Raw genomic sequence first — 11,049 nt, 5'->3', positions numbered from 1 at the left:
CTTTCTTTCTTTCTTTCTTTCTTTCTTTCTTTCTTTCTTTCTTTCTTTCTTTCTTCTTTCTTTCTTTCTTTCTTTCTTTCTTTCTTTCTTTTTTTTTTTGTAAAAACCACCTTTACTGCCACTCTCAGTCTCATCGTAAAATCAGCTGACTGTATTTCTGGGAGTCAATTTCTGGCCTGTGCATTCTGTTCTGTTTACGGCTGTTCTTTCACTAATACTGTCTTAACTTGATCATTGTAGCTTTATAATAAGTCTGAAAGTCAGGTTGTACCTTGTGACTTCATTCTCCCCTCTTTTCAATATTGGGAGCTGTACCAATTTTGCTTTGGCTCTTTTGTCTCTCTACATATAATTTTGTCTAAAAAGTCACCATCCCTCTGAACATTATTTAGGTTTCCTCCTATATTGTTTTCTGGGCATTTTGTCACTTTATGTTTTACATTTAACTTCATTCCCAAATAACTTGGTGGGATTTTGAGTAGGATTTATTGAAATTACAGGTTCAGTGTGAAGAACTGTCATTTTTACAATACTGAGCACTTCTGTCCATGAACCGAATCTATTTAGTGTAATCTCAGTTCTTTTGTATTTCAAATCAGAAATTTATCTTTTCCTTCACAATCTTTCCTTTTAATCTCTTACTCATTAGCTAGGACATCCGGCATTATGTTGAAAAGCAATGGTGAAAGATGAGATCTTTGCCTCCTTTTGATTTTAGTGGTATAACTTCTTGTTTCTTACCATTATACTTGTAGGTTCTTAGTGGATGATATATATGAAGTTGAAGAAGTCCCCCCACTACCATTTTTAGTTTTCTGAGACTTTAAAACTTCATTTATCTGATTTGGTAAAATTTTGCTCAGGATGTTGGCATCTGTGTTCATTGGAGGTGAAAACTAAAGTTTTCTTTCCTTTTAGTGTGTTTGTGTGGCTTGGGTACTGGGTATTTGTGTCTCTTAAAATAATATAGGAAGTGTTTCTTCTGCCTCTGTATTCCAGAAGAAATTGTAAAGAATTTGTAAATTTTTTTAATTTAAATGTTTGGTAGAAAATGTGTTCTTGCCACCACCAAGAACACATTTATCAGTGAACACATTTGGGCTTAGTGCTACTGTTGGGAAGATTATTAATATTTATTCAAGGGGCCGGGGAGATGGCTCAGTAGAATAAGCGCTTCCCTGGCAAGCACAAGGGCCTGAGTTCAGTCCCCGGTTCCGCAAAAAAAAAAAAAAAAAAGTAATATTTGTTCAATTTTTTCATAGACATAGGCCCATTCAGATTATTTGTTTTCTCTTATGTAAGTCTGAATGGGACTATTCCCCTCTATTCCTCCTCCTCCTCTTCCTTCTCTTCTTGAAGGTTTTACAGTTTATTAAATCCTCTTGTGAAAGAAGTCGCAGTCCCTGCAGACAGGCACTGCAGAATCTCTATTCCTTCGGCTTCTTGCCAGCACAAACGTTAGCCTTCGCGGTGCCCCTGACTTTCTTCATTCTGTTCTTGCGTTCCTTCCGCTGCTTTCTTGAGGTCTTTCTCTTCTCATACAGGCCGTGTCTTGCAAGTCTATGTTTGGGCTTATTTTTCTTCGCGTAATCCAGGGAATCATAGATCATGCCAAAACCAGTCGTCCTGCCGCCATCAAAATGGGTTCTGAATCCAAACACAAAGATGGCATCTGGTGTGGTCTTGTACATCTTGGTGAGTTTTTCCCGAATTTCTGTCTTAGGTACCTTTGCTTTCCCAGGGTGAAGGACATCAATGATCATTTGTTTCCTTTGAAGAAGCCGGTTGGTGGTGAATTTCTGGGTTCGAATAGTTACTGTGTCATTCATGATGGCAACAGAGCCTCAGACAGCCGGAAAGGAAATGAGCTCCCCTCTATTCTTTTCTTAATGCCCAAGACAGGGAAGTCAATTTCTTTTTTTTGGCGGAACCGGGGATTGAACTCAGGTCCTTGTGCTTGCCAGGGAAGCGCTTATTCCACTGAGCCATCTCCCCAGCCCTATTCTTTTCTGATGCTAGTAATTATTTTGTTTTCTCCTTATTTAGCCTGGTTACAGGCTTATAATATTATTGACTTTTTAAAGAATCAGCTTTTAGTTTTGCTCCACTGATTTCCTTCTTTTAATTCCATTGGTTTGTGCTCTAATTTTTATTATTTCTTTTCTTTTATTGACTTTTGACTTAATTTTCTTTATCTGGTTTCCCAAAGTAGTAACTTTGGTTATTGGCTTCAGATGTTCTTCTTTTGTAATATATACATTCAATGCTATGAATTTCCCTCTAGTTGCTGCTTTTCCTACATCTCACAAATTTCAGTAAGTTCTATTTTCATTTAGTTCAAAATATTTAAAATTTTTCCTTGATATTTCTTCTTTGTCCCATTTTATAAGTGTATTAATCAATCTTCAAATATTTGAAGATTTCCCATCTATTTTTTTTCTGTGATTGCTTCCCAATTTACTTCTTTGTCATCTGGTGTCATTTAATGTGTCCCTCCAGAATTCAAGTTGGAACCTATAATCCAGTATAATGGTATTAAGAGGTAGGCACTTTAGGAAGTGACTAGAGGATGAGGGGGCTGCCCTCATAGACGCCATGACCCTGAGCCTGAAGGGTGCTGTAGCACACATTGCAGGGCTGGGGATTTAGCTCAGGGGCATAAGCACCTGCCTAGCTAAATGCAAGGTCCTGAGTTCAATCCTCAGTACCAAAAAACCCCCAGAAAAACAAAACAAACAAAAATAATGCACATTGCCAACCTGGCAAAAATTCTAAATTAAATATTTGAAGTATTATTAATTTTAAATATGTATCACTTTCACAGCATTGTAAATTTAAAATTTGTACATTGAACCTTCAAACACTGAGGAACATCCAGAATTAATTGAACTTACAAGATATACGTCTTTTCAAAATTTTTACTTCACTTAGGGTCAGCTTTACTTGTGTCTTTTAAGGAATTGCTTTTTCTTTTCTTTTTTTGGCAGAACCGGGGATTGAACTCAGGCCCCTGTGCTTGCCAGGCAAGCACTTATTCCACTGAGTCATCTCCCTGGCCTCCTTCATTTTATATTATTTGTCAAATTTATTTGCAATACTTAGTTATTCTTTTAATGTTTGTCTGATCTTCGTAGTACTGCTTTCACTCCTGATATAGGTAATATTATTCGCTTCTTTTTCATTCATTAAGATAAGTAAAAATTCATAAGTTTTAAATGATCTTTTTGAAGAATCAGCTTGGGTAAATTTGACTTCCACTTTTGTTTCTATGTTTCATGTTTTGATCTCTAATAATATTCCTTTTAAACAGTCTATTTGTCTGGGAGTACTATAGCTACTTCAATTTTCTTATGTTTGCTGTTTGTATAATGCATCTGCTCTTAACCTTGTATCTTTAATATATGCGTGTATATGTACACAATATGCATATATATTTGAATTTAAGTGCATTTCTTATAGAATGTATAAAAGTAGATTTGACTTTATCTAGTCAGATGACCTCTATTATTTCACTACAGTGACATTTACCATAAAGATTAATATGGCTGCATTTTGATTGTTTATGTATTTATTTATTTTGGTATCAGAGATTGAACTCAGGACCTTGCACTTGCCAGGCAAGCACTTATGCCACTGAGCTATTTCTCCGGCCTTGCTTTTATTTGTTTTATATTTTTTAGTTCTTGATTTTTAATGTTAAATGTAATTTGTAGTATATATGATCTTAACATTGTGGACATATTTGCTATATTTTTGTGTTATTATGTTAGTACTTACTCTAGTGCTAAGCCAGTGTTAAGTCAGAGGCTATTTTAAAACTACCATATGGGCCTGGGAGATGGCTCAGTGGAATAAGCCCTTCCCTGGCAAGCGCAAGGGCCTGAGTTCAATCCCTGGTTCCACCAGAAAAAAAAAAACAAAAAACAAAAACAAAAAAAACCCTATCATATGATCCTGTAACTGCCCTTCTAAGGATCTACCCAGAGGAATTGATGTGAATCAAAGAAGCATCTATGCAACTGTGTTTTGCTTTTATGCATTTGATATAGGGTCTGCAGGGTCTACAGGGTGTTCAGGGGCTCACTATGTTGATTGAACTCATAGTGATTCTCCTATTTTCAGCCTTCCAAGCACTGGAATTACAGGCTTCCACCACCACGCCCTGTCTCAGTTGCCCTGGACAACTCAGACCTCCAACTCCTGCGTCTGTCTTAGCAGATGCTTTAGTCCGCTAAGCAATATTTGGCTGGCCCTCAGGCATGTAATCTTAATGGTTCGCATTTTCCTTCCGATGTCTTTATCTCCCTCTGATTGTTGCCAATGAGAAGTCAGTAATTGCATGTGTCCTTTTCTCGGTGTATGTAGTGTGTAATTTTTCTCTTGGTGACTCAATGTTGTGTCTTTGCTGTTGTTTTTCAGCTATTTGATTACAAAATGTTTACAAGTGGTTGGGTTTGTCCTACTTATGGTTTAAAGTGTTTATTAGATGTTTGATTTAATGGTCTTTTCAAAATGTGAGGTTTTGACAACCTTTTCTTTTTGCTCTTTCCTCTTAGGAATATGATTATACCTATTATGGTGTATTTGATTGTGTCTTGTAAGGCCCGGGACACTGTTTATTTACCACTAATCTTTTGTTGTTATTCTCCAGGTTATATAATTTCTCATTTTTTGTTAAGTGCACTAACTTTTCCTCTGCCATTCCTAACATGTTTTTTCAACTTTTAAATTTCAATTACCATATCTGTTGTTTCTAGATTTTTTATTTTTAATAAATTCCATGTCTCTGTTGACAATCTTTACTTATCTCAGTGATTCCATATCTCGTTTTAGTTTTGTGGACATACATATTCACAACGTCTGCTCTGTAGTTTGTGTCTACTCAATATATCATCAAAATATAGATGACATGTTCTATCAATGCTGGGTTCTGTTTTGTTCTGTTAAAGCTTAGGTTTTCTCAGTAAGAATATCACCGCAGACCTGAACTCTATCACCTTTGCATTGTGCAGCCACTGATAGCTCTACTAAGTTCTTATTAGTGTGGCGTCCAATTGTGAGCTGGTCATGCGCAATAGATCTTACTATATGCAATAATGTAAATTTGTCAATTTAATTATATAGTGTATGGGAATCTTAGCAATGTTTTTATCTCCCCTTCTTTTTTATTTTTCAATTTTTTTATCTTTATTTATTATCTAAAGAGAATATAAAATAGCAAAAAAATCACAAGATTAGAAATGATAGAGAATATCACCAAACAAAATAATATAAATTCAACAAAGGTTGCTACACTGCAAAATGTTGTCTTCAAATTAGTTGCTCAGATTACCAGAGATAAGCATGTAAAATTGATTTAGAAAAGAAAAAACTTTATCAGAAATTGAAAAAGACAAGAAAAAAAATCAAACATCAACTGCTGTCTTCTGTAGACCAGCAGAATCCCGAGCCATTCTGTATGCATACACAAAAATATCTCTTCCCCTCCTTCTCCCATCATCTTTCTCATCCCAGCGATTCCTCCCTTTGAGCAGATTCTTTCCCTTTCATAGTATTTATTGTACTTTCCAGATTTTATTTACTCTTTTAGGTTCTTACACTAATAAGACAATATGCTTGCACATGCAGGTCTGATTTATTTCACTTAAGAGGATGGTCTTTAGTTGGATCCATTTACCAATAAAATTATTTCCCCTTCTTTTAGTTTTACAAATGCACCAATTCTTAATCAAGCCTAATTTTTAAACTTAATTTAATATTATTCCTGAAATTAGAGAAGTAAACTTCATTACTTATGTTTATGCCCAAATGTTTAGTGATATAATCTTCACTGTATTTTTTATTAAATCAAGTTATTTGAAACTTTTTCCGTGTAATTTTAAGGAAAGTCAGTTAGGCAAATGGGAGTTGGTCTAAAGAAAGTATCCCCAGAATATTATCTGAAATAAATTTAAACTAACACATTAATTATTTAATTTGTTTGATGATTCCTTCCAATGAAACTCCTTTCAAAATTCATGTATAGCCAATATATAGAACGAGTTTATTGATCCTTCAATGGTTTTGGTTTGTTGGTTTCATTGTCATTGTCATGACCAGTGGTTAAATGCTAGAATAAGACAATAGTTTTTGCAGAAACCCACTGGTAAACAAGGCAGTAAAACCACCAAACTCTAGTGGCACTTAAATAAAAAATGAAAACAATGAAGCCTAAAAACCCAAACATGACTCAAATCACACATGCGCTGAAAAGTTGCTGTTATCAAGTTGGTATAAAAAAATTCTATTAAGCATTATCTTTCTGCTACAGCATCCTGTAACTCAGTGGTGTCCCAAGTTTTCTGATCAAGGAGATTATGGGGCCACAGAGGAAAGTGATCAATGATGTAGAATGTGCTTAAGGAGAGTCACATGGAGAGAAAACATTTTCTTAGGCTTTCACAGAGAGCAAATTGATCAAGCAATGACTGTGACTCATCCACATAGCTGACACTGACAAAAGATCTACAAACTGTTGTACAGAGTTTCAGGGTAAATCCTGAGGAGATTTGACTGACCTTGTCAGATACAAAAGTTGCATTTTTTGTTATATAGGTCTTGCTTTATTTTGGTCTTAACCATCCAGCAGGAAAGTATAAAAATGAGGTGTAAAAAGTAAGGCCATATTAATATGCTGAGCTGTAAAAGGCTCAAGTCAATAACTTCTGACATTGCCAGTCCTGTGGATAACCCACTACTATTATGGACTACTGGACTATAATTGGGTTATTTTGCTGAATTCATGTACCTACAATATTTGAATGGTAATGGAATACCCATTTCTAACAAAAGTAAACAAAAAAGGGGGCTATAAATGAAGGACCATTTTGTAGTGAAAAAAAATATATCTATATATACCAAATAGTTAGGATAGAAATACAGGTACTTTCTCTCTTAGTTCAATGAGAAGAAAGATTTGTACTAGTAGTGTTCAGACAAGATATTATATCTGCATCTTGAACTATGAATAACTACTATGAAGACAACAATATGCAATGTATTAATTATTATAACTGTCCTACTAACCTATTTTGAAGCTCTCAAAGTCATTTCTTTCTCAATAAAATTAATACTAAAAAATAAACTACAATTATTCTTTTTTTTTTTTTTTAAATTTGTGTTTGTGGCCAGCTCAGCCCACCAGGGGGCGGGGCTGGCTGGCATGTGGTGCTGGGGGATTGAACCGCGGTCCCTGTGCTTTCCTAAGCTTGTTCTAAGTAGGTGCTTTAGACCACTGAGCCATCTCACCCGCCCTGCAATTTTTCTTAAAAGGGTTCTGTGACATTACAGTGAATGTTTACCTGGGCGATAAAGCTATTCATTAATACATCAAAAATAAAGTGACCAAGTCTAAAATGAAAAAAAAAAAAAGGATTATCTTTCTGTAATTTATTTTCCATAGCATTAACTACTTTCTGAAGTTCCATGTAGAACTTCTAAGGCTTATAAAAATTTATGGTATGTGTACACATTTTTTAAAATGTAGCAAATAACATTGCCACTAATCCATTAACCCCACTCAAAATGCTCCCCCTTAAAACACACTATCCTATTATTTTTGTCACTTTCTAAAGCAGTTCGGGAAGTGCTTTTCCCCAAGTATCTTTTATGAAGAGTGACAAAAAATATGATAAATGCTGCTGCCAAGTGCCACCAACTGCAAGGCAGGCTCATACACATTTCAATGTGTCCTCTAGCATCGTGCCACTTCTGACCCTCTGCCGAAGTCAAAATGACCATGGAAAGGGAATGTTGTAAACAGAGTCAGAACACTGAGGTAGCCATGACATCACAACTAAAGACACTGAAGAAGAGGATTTTCAGAGCTGCTTCAGAACGTGGTGAGAGCTACTTAAACAGTGACCCAGAGTGACCCAGAACATGACGAGAGCTACTTAAACAGTGACCGTATTTTTGAATCATGTTATCCACAGCAGGTGGGATGTGAGCTACCTTATATGACCAGACCTTCCAGCGTTTCTGGGCACACCTCTCTGATGCTGGCTTTCCCTGGTGTCTCTGAAGCAGCATAGGACCCTTCCATCTCACCCACCTTGTACTTCTGTACAAGTGAAAGCAAATATACATGGCAAACGTGGATGCCTCACAGAAATCATGGAAAGAAATAAAATGTAAGGGTTGCCATCACATCTAAAATAATAGTTTCCCAAATGTTACATGATGGTATACCAAGGAAAACAGGACTGTGGAGAATTTTGTCGTATGAAATAAGACTGACCCTAGTTCCACAAAACCACGTTTGACCCTCCAGTTAGCAACAACATCAGCATTGGCAGCCAGGAGATCTTTTCAGTCTTCTGTCCTGATATTTCATTGAGGAAAAGCATTTTTACAAAGCAGTTATAAAATGCTTTCATGCTTCATTTGCCTTTTCCTCCTCCTTCAGTCCTTCCTCTCAATTAATAAAATTGAAATATATCAAGACCATCTAGCTAGAGTCATGGCAGGGCTGGGGATTTTCCTAATCAGCGGGGCCCCAAAGAAGCAGGGAGCAAGCCATCCATTTGATTTATCACAGCAGAACAAAGCGGGAGGTGAGGTACAGACGTCAGCAGAGCCGGAACAGAGACTTCTCATGTACAAATCACATCTTTGGCTCTGAGGTGCCCTCCCTCCCCACAGTGAAGGCTTTGACAGGAATGCAGATGCTAGAGGGTACAGGAATATCGGAAAGACAGACTCACTAAAGAATAAATTACAGTCAGGGCGTATTTTCTAGACACAGTCTGTACATAGAATTGTGCATGTTTCTGAGTGTGTCTGTGTGGAGGGTGCATTTATATACATACACATGTGTGCCTGCACACACACACACACACACACACACACACACACACACACACTGGAGTTTATGGTCCTCCTGAGGGGAAAGGAAAGAAATGAGCACATTTAATTTCTCCCTCGTAAAGCACACAGGCCCGATCTTCCTTCCTGCTTTTGGGCTCTGAGGCCACTGCCAAGCAAATGACTTGCTGCTTTCTGGGCGGCATGCGCACCTGGGCGGCCGCCTGCCAGGCAGAGCGCTGCATCCTGCGGTGAGCCCAGTGGAGGTTCCGGTCTCCCTCAGAGCACAAGGGCCCTGGTTGTCCCCCGGCGGGGTTACAACCGCGACAGTGACGATGCTACTGAGCAGCAGGGGGCGTTGCTGGCTGATGGCAGATGCCTCTGCTCCCCTCCTGTCCTTGGTGAAAGTCAGCACTGGATCTACCCCTCTTCCTCACCAGACCAGGCTTTCCTCTGAACAGCTCATCTCCTGCCTTCCTGCGGACATCAGTGTCTACATATTTGCAAAAATGTGTTGTTTTGCTCCTATTTTAGATGCAAAGGAGAGAAAAGGGACTAATATTTTGTAGCAGCATTCCTTATGTCAACCTCCTTAATTTTGTATGAATAATTAGATTGGAATGGGATCAATTTTAACTTCTTCTATGTAATATGCAGGCTGCCTAAAATGGCATCTTCCATTAACGTCTGTCAGTCAACATCTTAAAAAGTGTTTTATATTTATTTCACCCGCTCTCCTTTGCCCAGCACTTAGCATTCCAATGGACATGTGAGCTCAGGTGCAAGATGAGGGCAGTCCTTAAGGCCTCCACGTGCTCATGCCGATGTCTTTTGCACTGCCCAGCCCAGAACGCTGGATGTCACTATGCAAGATCACCCTCAGCATTGCAGGGTCACATCCTGATGGTGTGTTGATGAATTTTCTTTCCCTGACTTGTTGGCTCAACCCTCCTAAGCCTTAGCTCCTCCCTTTTCCAGCACCTTGTCCCTCCTTGTTCCAGGGTTGGAAGAGTGCGGAGAAAGGTGGGTGGCTAAGGGTTCACTATGTCACACATCTCCTCTACCTGGCAATTGTTGACTTAGGAACACCTGTGAAAAAATGGCTGACACATCGAGAGAACTAGCCCAGACATAAAAATGCAGTGAGCAGCAGATGAGGTGGTTTTAACATGCTGGCCTGCAGGAAACACAGGCTCTAGGCAGACCCTCAGGCAGCCAGGCCACCACTCTGTGGCAGCCAAGTCAAGTCCAGTTCTTCATTTCAGCCCTCTGCTGCTTTAACCCACACAACCAGGACTCCAGACTAGAAAGGTCTAGGGTTCCAGAGAACAGTCCTGCCCTCTCTTTATGGTCTTGGAGGTACTTTCGGGGCATGGAAAACCTAAGATGGAGAAAGGCAGTTAAGAGTATTGAAAGTTTATAAAAAACAGGGCCACATTCTTCAGATATATTGTTCTGAGGGCTGGATGGTCTTTGTTCTTGACAGGTGGGCCACATAAAACTGACAGCCATGGCTTGTGCGCTGTGAAGTTTCAGGGATGGGGCAGAGGCTGCCAAGGAGATGCCCCCATTACAGGTAGAAGAGTTTCATCAAGGGAGCTTCTGAAGCAATGAGGTCACCAGTTTGCCGACCCTCCGGCATGAGGACCCTTCAACATACAGGCTCCTTCCAGAAAGCAATTCCTGAGAGAAAGAACATGCTTTCTGCCTCCAAGGTCCCTCGTCTGCCCACCTAATTCCCAGGCCTCCTTTGACAGTGCTGGGGGTCTACACTATGGTTGAATTGGACAGAAATAGGGAAGCAGCTCCTGTAATATTTGGGGCAGAGGTATTGCTAATCTGGGCTTTCTTCCTCCCAGGGCCAAGGACCTGCAGCTTGGCTGTTGGAGGCAGTCAGGATTAGCTGTTTCATTGTGAATTTGTCTGTTTACAGATCTACACTCATGTCACATTAAACACAAAGCTCTCAGGATGCTTACTGCTCCAGATTGCTTTTCCTGTTGATATCTTTGCACCTTGATTTACAGTCACAGATGGGGTTTTGTTTTGTGTCAATAACACACTGACCAGGGTAGGTCAGAGTGTGTCAGGGTAGCTGTGCAAATAGTGCACAGACGCTACCCACCGACCACCTGATACCCTGCATGGAGCCCGCTTCTGTTGCCACAGCTTGAAATACCTCTCAGTCCCTTTAAACTATCTTAT

The 11,049-nt window shown here is 38.9% G+C and overlaps 1 pseudogene; it reads right to left on the bottom strand.

The window, feature by feature from the left end:
• Nucleotides 1-1,427: 1,427 nt before the first annotated feature.
• On the bottom strand, nucleotides 1,428-1,829 carry LOC101580863 (annotated as a pseudogene).
• Between the last annotated feature and the right edge of the window lie 9,220 nt (nucleotides 1,830-11,049).

This window comes from Octodon degus, unplaced genomic scaffold (assembly GCF_000260255.1).
Source record: "Octodon degus isolate 3935 unplaced genomic scaffold, OctDeg1.0 scaffold00261, whole genome shotgun sequence".
Lineage (NCBI taxonomy): Eukaryota > Metazoa > Chordata > Mammalia > Rodentia > Octodontidae > Octodon > Octodon degus.
This window is presented reverse-complemented; position numbering and strand designations above follow the sequence as displayed.